Source organism: Eptesicus fuscus, chromosome 20 (assembly GCF_027574615.1).
Source record: "Eptesicus fuscus isolate TK198812 chromosome 20, DD_ASM_mEF_20220401, whole genome shotgun sequence".
Classification (NCBI taxonomy): Eukaryota; Metazoa; Chordata; class Mammalia; order Chiroptera; family Vespertilionidae; genus Eptesicus; species Eptesicus fuscus.
This window is the reverse complement of record NC_072492.1, coordinates 25,941,750-25,949,407: the sequence shown is the minus strand read 5'-3', so window position 1 is coordinate 25,949,407 and position 7,658 is coordinate 25,941,750.

Sequence of the window (7,658 nt, the reverse complement as noted above, 5' to 3'; positions counted from 1 at the left end):
GTTAACTTTGCAGTGATGCAACCCCACATGTTAAATGCCTGGATTTGGGGGCACCATTTATAGCAGCGGTCGCCAACCTTTTGGACCTGACGGACCAACAGTGGTTCACGGACTACTAGTTGGTGACCGCTGATTTTTAGGGTTTTACTACATGAAATGTGGCTATAAGGTAATGTCTGATTTAAAAACAAAATACGCCCTGGCCAGGTAGCTTAGTTGGCTAGAGTGTTGTCCTGATGAGCCAAGGTCGTGGGTTCAATCCCTGGTCAGGGCACCTATAAGAACCAACCAATGAATGCTTAAATAAATGGAACAACAAATCGATGTCTGTCTCTCTTTCTCAAATCAGTTTCTTTTAAATGAGTAAAATGTTGAAAGGAAGTCAATCTAGAATTTTAGATTCTTTGAAATGACAAAATAAAGACATTCTGAGATAAAAGCTGAAAGAATTCATTGCCAGAAGGCCTGCACTACAGAATATGCTAAAGTAAACTTGTATCCATAGGAAGGAATGAAAAGTACTGGGAATGGTAAATATGTGGAGAATATATCTCTTTTTATACACAACTATATTTTCTTTGAGGTAACTTTAAAGTAAATGTAATTATGTATAATAATACTGTTAAAAGGTAAACTAAGGCATATACATTTTTGAAGAGTTTATGTAAGCAAACTGATTCAAATCAGCCAGTGCAGAATCAGAAGTGGTTATGGGGGCTCTATTAGCAAGAGGAAAGTCTTTTATTATTGGGGCCAGGTGCAGGTTGGAGGGGGTCAATGGGGGAACAAAAGGGATGTCGGTAATACTTGCAACAATGAAGATAAATTTTTTTAAAAGAAAGTACTTTATTATGTAATTGGCTATAGTGTAAGCAGTTTTCCTATTTAGGAAAGCCGAGTGCTGTTTGTTCTTTAGTTTTGCTTTCCTAACCTCGAGGTGTTTATAGGAAGTGACTCTGGCTTAGATTTTGGCTTGCTCACGTAAGAGCCACCTCAGTCTGCCAACTTCCTTGTTTAATGATTTTCATAATAGTATGGGGTTTATTATGTATGTACATGTAAAATATATGAAAACGATAGCAAATGAGATGGTAAAATTTTAATGTACCAGTAATAAGATTTTAATGTAATAAGATTCTCATATGAATCATTAATGCAATATTAATTCTAAATAGGCTGTGATAAGCTTAGGATGTATATTGTAATCCCTAGAACCACTAGAATATGAAGAAGCATTCCTTGCCTCTTTGTTGTTAATCCTGGCCTGAAGATATTTTTCCATTGATTTTTGGGGAGAGTGGAAGAGAGAGGGAAAAACAGAGAAACATTGATGTGAGAGAAACACATGGATTGGTTGCCTCCTGCACGAGCCCCGACCAGGGCCGGGGCTGAGAAGGAATCTGCAACCAAGGTATGTGCCCTTGACCAGAATCGAACCTGGGACCCTTTGGTCCACAGGCTGATGCTCTATCCACTGATCCAAACTGGCCAGGGCAATAAAAATATATTTTAAAAAAGAAGTATAGATAAAAGACCAATAAGTGGAAATAAAAATGAAATGTATAGTATATTTGATTAAAAGAAGATTAAAAAGAGAAACATAGGAATAAAAACTTAGTTTTAAATGCCTATATTAGAAAAGAACAAAGTTTAACAGTATTGATCTAATATTCCAACAATAAGCTTGAAAAAGAAGAGCAAATTAAACCAAAAATAAATGGAAGGAAATAATAGGTAATAAAAGAAATCAACAACAACAAAAAGCAGACAAATGACAGAGAAAAAGACAAAAGCTGGTTCTTTGAAGAAAAAAAATAAAATCTATTAGGTGGATTAATCAGGAGAAAAATAAAATATAAATTACCTATATCAGAATTTAAAGGTGTTATTGCTACAGATTCTACTGATATTAAAAGAGTAATATGTTGAAATCTAAAAAACAAAATGAGCAAACAAAACAAACTCATATATACAGCAAACAAACTGATGGTTGACAGATGGGCAGAGGTAGTGCGATGGGTGAAAAAGTGAAGAAGATTAAGAGGTTCAAACTGCCAATTATAAAGTGAGTCATAGGGATGTAATGTAAGAAGGAAAGATAGTCAATAATATTGTAATAACTGTGAGGTGACAGATGGTTACTAGATTTATCATGGCTATCACTTCATAAAGATATATAAATGTCTAATCACTATGCTGTATACCTGAAACTAATATAATATTGTATGTCAACTATAATTTAAAAGCAAATTTAAAAAAATGATTACTGGAAGAAAAGATTTCAGGTTGATGAATTCTTAGTTTCCATCAGGAATTTTATTAATGTCTTTTTTGGTTATTTTTACAAATTTAATAATATGATATGATAAAAGGTTGTCCCAGGTAAAAAAAAAAAAAAAAAAGAAAAAATGGTAAAGACCTCTGAAAATTTTGCCTCCATTAAAGAAAACTAACAAAAATTGCCAGGATCAGCCTTTTTGTAACTGTGAAAATTAGCAAAGACCTTGCAACAAATCAGGGAACACTTATTCAAGAAAAGTGGCTGAATTTGGGAAGAACATAAGAACAGCAAGCTGTGGTGTTTCAACTTGCTCTATTTCATTATTCCAACCCCAGCTCTATGGTAGTATGGAAACCAATAGTCTGCAAGCAACTCCAAGACCTTAGAAAACACTGGGAAACATTGGTTTCTAGGCATTTAAGGAAATCTCTATCTGGTCATTAACTGCTCACTAGGCTAATGGAGCAGAGAATCTAGTAGCAACGTATGACCAAGAATACAGATTTCATGGAATTAAGTCAGAAAAGTCTCTAAACAAAAACAACAAACAGCCACATCAAGAAACCCTGGGAACGGGGCAATCTGGTGTCCACGGTGCCACATTGTATTATTTTATTTTTTTAAATATATTTTATTGGTTTTTTACAGAGAGGAAGAGAGAGGGATAGAGAGTTAGAAACATCAATGAGAGAGAAACATCGATCAGCTGCTTCCTGCACACCTCCTACTGGGGATGTGCCCACAATCAAGGTACATGCCCTTGACCAGAATCGAACCTGGGACCTTTCAGTCCGCAGGCCGACACTCTATCCACTGAGACAAACTGGTTAGGGCTATTTTTTTTTTAAATTTCTTTATTGATTAAGGTATCACATATTTGTCCTCATCCCCCCATTCCCATCCCACACCCCTCCCCACAGATGCCCCAACCCCCTGTTGAACTCAACCATTGGTCAGGCCCACATGCATGCACACAAGTCCCTTGGTTGATCTCTCCCCCCTCCTCCCAACCTCCCCTATCCTCCCTCTGAGGCCCGATAGTCCGATCGATGCCTCCTTGTTTCTGGTTCTGTTCTTGTTCCTCAGTCTATGTTGTTCATCATTTCCCCTAGATGAGCGAGATCATATGTCACTAGATATATACTTATAAGAACTGAATGTGAGACGAGCAATAATAGTTATGCTGACAGGCAAATGAATATATTTTTTTTTATATATATATTTTTATTTCAGAGAGGAAGGGAGAGGGAGAGAGAGATAGAAACATCAATGATTAGAGAATCATTGATCGGCTGCCTCCTGTAAGCCCCATACTGGGGGATTGAGCCTGAAACTCGGGCATGTACCCTGACCAGGAATCAAACTGTGACCTCCTGGTTCATAAGTCGATGCTCAACCACTGAGCCACACCAGCTGGGCCACATTGTATTATTTTAAATATCAGGTTTTGAACAAAAAATTATGATATACATACAGAAACAAAAAAAGAATGACCCATATGAGAAAAAAAAAATCAACAGAAATTGTCCCTGAGGAAGTACAGGTATTGGACTTACATAGACAAAAACTTTGAATCAGCTATTTTAAGTATGTTCAAAGAACCTTAGGAAAGTATGAGAATGATGTCTCTCTAAATAGAGAATACGAAGATAGAAAATTGTTTTTTTTAAAGAGCCAAATATAAATTCTGAAGTTGAAGTATACAGTAACCAAAACAAAACATTCATGAGAGGAACTCAGCAGCAGATTTGAGCAGGCAGAAGAAAGAATCTGGCTAGAGGTCAATTGAGATGACCCAGTCTGTGAAACAGGAGGAAAAAAATAAAGAAAAATTTAAAAATAAAGAAAGAAAAATGAACAGAGCCTCAAAGACCTGTGGGACACCAACAAGCATACTAACATCACAGAGTTCCTACAGGAGAGGAGAGAAAGAATATTTGAAGAAATAACAAAGGAATAAAAATAGTGAGAAGGCAATAATGGAGAGAGAAGAACAGAAAAGATGTAAGGCAAAAATATATAGCAAATGGCAGATGTAAATCCTTCTTTATCAGTAATTTAATGTAAATGTTCCAATTAAAAGACAGAAATCAGTAGAATGCATTAAAAACATGATCTGACTTATATGCTGTCTGTAAGAGTCACAATTTAGATGCAAAGCTACAAATAAGTTGGAAATAAAAGGATGGAGCCCTGGCTGGTGTGGCTCAGTTTGCTGGACCTGGTCCCACACACCAAAAGTTGGCCAGTTTGATTCTGGTCAGGGCACATTCCCAGGTTGAGGACTGGATCCAGTAGGGAGCGTGCAGGAGGCAGCCGATCCATGTTTTGTTCTCTCTCTCTCTCTCTCTCTCTCTCTCTCTCTCTCTCTCTCTCTCTTTCTCTCTCTCTCTCACACACACACACACACACACACACACACACACACACACAATATCTTGAGAAAATAAAAGGATGGAAAAAGAGATGCCCTGCAAGCAGTAGTCAATAACAAGATAGACCACATTCAGGTAATAAAACAAGTCTTCATAAATTTTAGAAGATTGAATAATACAAAGCATATGCTTTAACCACAGTGGGATGAATTTAGCCTACTAGGTCTTAGTAAATATCTACTGCATGGAATTTGAAAAACATAAAATATGCCCCTCCCAGTAATTTTTACTGTCTAATCAGCCCTTCTAAACATCTGGGAAACAAAAATTCACAAACATTCTTTTTGTTGTTGTTGTTAATCCTCACCCAAGGATATTTTTTCCCATTGATTTTTAGAGAGAGTGGAAGGGGAAGGGGAGAGACAGAGAGAGAAACATCAATGTGAGAGAGACACATCACTTGGTTGCTTCCCCCAGACGCCTTAACCTGGGCTGGGAATCAAACCTGCAATCGAGGTACATGTGCTTGACCGGAATCGAACCTGCGATCCTTCAGTCCACAGGCCGATGCTCTAACCATTGAGAAAAACTGGCCAGGGCCATTTTTTAAACAATACATTATAATGCTTAGAATTTTAATAAAGAAGATACATTTAAAAAGTCATAACATGCAGAAATAGAGACCAAATGGAATAACATAACTCACATTTCATCAGCTTTTAACTTTATAATTTTCCTTGATTTTAATTTTTGCAAAATTATAACCCCTGGGGTCTTAAGTGCTTTTTAAAATGAAACAAAATGAGCCGAAACCGGTTTGGCACAGTGGATAGAACGTCAGCCTGTGGACTGAAGGGTCCCAGGTTCGATTCCGGTCAAGGGCACATACCTTGGTTTTGGGCACATCCGCAGTAGGGGGCGTGCAGGAGGCAGCTGATCGATGTTTCTAACTCTCTATCTCCAATCCTCTCTGTAAAGAATCAATAAAATATATTTTTAAGCCCTGGCCGGTTTGGCCCAGTGGATAGAGCGTCGGCCTGCATACTGAAGGGTCCCAGGTTCGATTCCGGTCAGGGGCATGTGCCTTGGTTGTGGGCACATCCCCCGTGGGGGGTGTGCAGGAGGCAGCTGATCGATGTTTCTCTCTCATCAATGTTTCTGACTCTCTATCCTTCTCCCTTCCTCTCTGTAAAAATCAATAAAATATATTAAAAAATATATATATAAAATGTGTATGTGTACACAAAATTAAGACTGTCAGGTAATGCACAACACTTGTCAAGAAAAATTATGACAGAACTTAACTTTACTCAGAGCTTCCTTGGTTTATAGTTGAACAGGTTGCTAAAACTCTATGAAGTCTTAGCATTTTTAGCTTCCAGTGCTTGGAATAACCCATATTTTTAGCTTGTGCATCTCTCTTATCTAGTAGGGCTAAAGTTAATGCAACAGATAATCTTCTGTGGACTCCGCTTCGTTTTGCATGCCATGCAGGCCAACAAGATATTGTTGAGTGCACTGGCAGGGTGGCCTGGTTAGTTGGAGTGTCATCCCGTACATCAAGAGGTTGCGAGTTCGATTTCCAGTTAGGGCACATACCTAGGTTGCAGGTAAGGTTCCAGGTGAGGACAAGTAAGGGAGGCAACTGATCGATGTCTCTCTCTCTCTCTCAAAAACAACAACAACAAAACAACAAAAAAAAATCAAAAACAAACAAAACAAAAACAAAGCCCAACCAGAACATATCCTCAAGTGACGATTTAGAAAAGAAAGGATATTGTTGAGCTTCTTGTTAAATCTGGAGCCATGATGGATGCAGTTTCAATCAACAACTCAACTTTAAGTAGAGCCATTGAGAGCTGTAGACTGGATACTGTCAAATAATTGATATTGGTGTTATATTCCAGCTGCTCTGGATGTGGTTGTTTAGGTAAGATCTGGAGTCGAAGCCACAATGGCAGAGCTAATCAGGAAGAGGGAGCTGCGGAGGGGGAGGCTCAGTTAGAGGTAGACTTCGAAGACTTCAGGATGCCCTTTCAGAGGAACAGGGTAAGCTCAAGCATTGGAAGCTGCTTTCCAGACTTGGCTGTGGGGGCTGGTGGAGCAGGCCGTCAGGAAGGACAGGCTAAAAACTGATGGACAGGAGATGTTCAAGTGGAATTTCTTCTTTCCACAAACATTCTGGCATGAGTCAGCAGGCTGCCTCACCCATGAGAGCTAGGTCAGAGGGATTTTATGCTGTTTATTTCCTGGAAACTGCTCCATCCCTCCCCTTGAGGGACAGCATTTCATAGTAGAAAATGCTTGCCTTCTGGAACCAGATAGTCTGGATGCCAATATCCATGGTCTCAGGTAAGTTATTTAGTGTCCCTAAGCCTCAGTTTTCTCATCTGTATTGAGATAATCATACCTACCTCAAAGATTTGTGAGAATTAAATGAGATAGCATGTACATACATCTTAATTTCCTACACACCTCATCTTCTGTCTTCCTCCTCCCTATGCAAACAACAATGTGATATGAAAAAAGAACAAGTGGGCTCAAGGGGTCTGGGGGAATAGATGTAGGGGAACTAGGAATGAGAATGTTGAGTCAGCAATCCTGAGCTAGAATCCCAGTCCTATTTTATATAAAATTCATGACCCTCACCTGTAAATGGATATAAGGCCTTCTGTCTTGTAGGGTTTAGAAAGTCTAGAAGAGATTATAAGGATGTTAGAAACTAACATATGTGACCTTTCTACCACACAGAATGTGCCCCATAAGTGGTATCTATTATTTTAGCAGTAGTCTATGACATTGACCTTTTTCTTATTTTTGCTGCTCACCCTGTCTCCAATGCGAATTCCAGCTCACTCCTCTTTAAACACGGTCTTTCTTTGCCCTCCCCGCGCCTCCCCCACCCCATCCCCTCTCTGGAACACTTCTTGCCTCCTGTACACCCACTTTTCCTACTCCCTGGCCAGAGGGGGAAAAACAGAGCTAGAAGAATGGAAATAAAT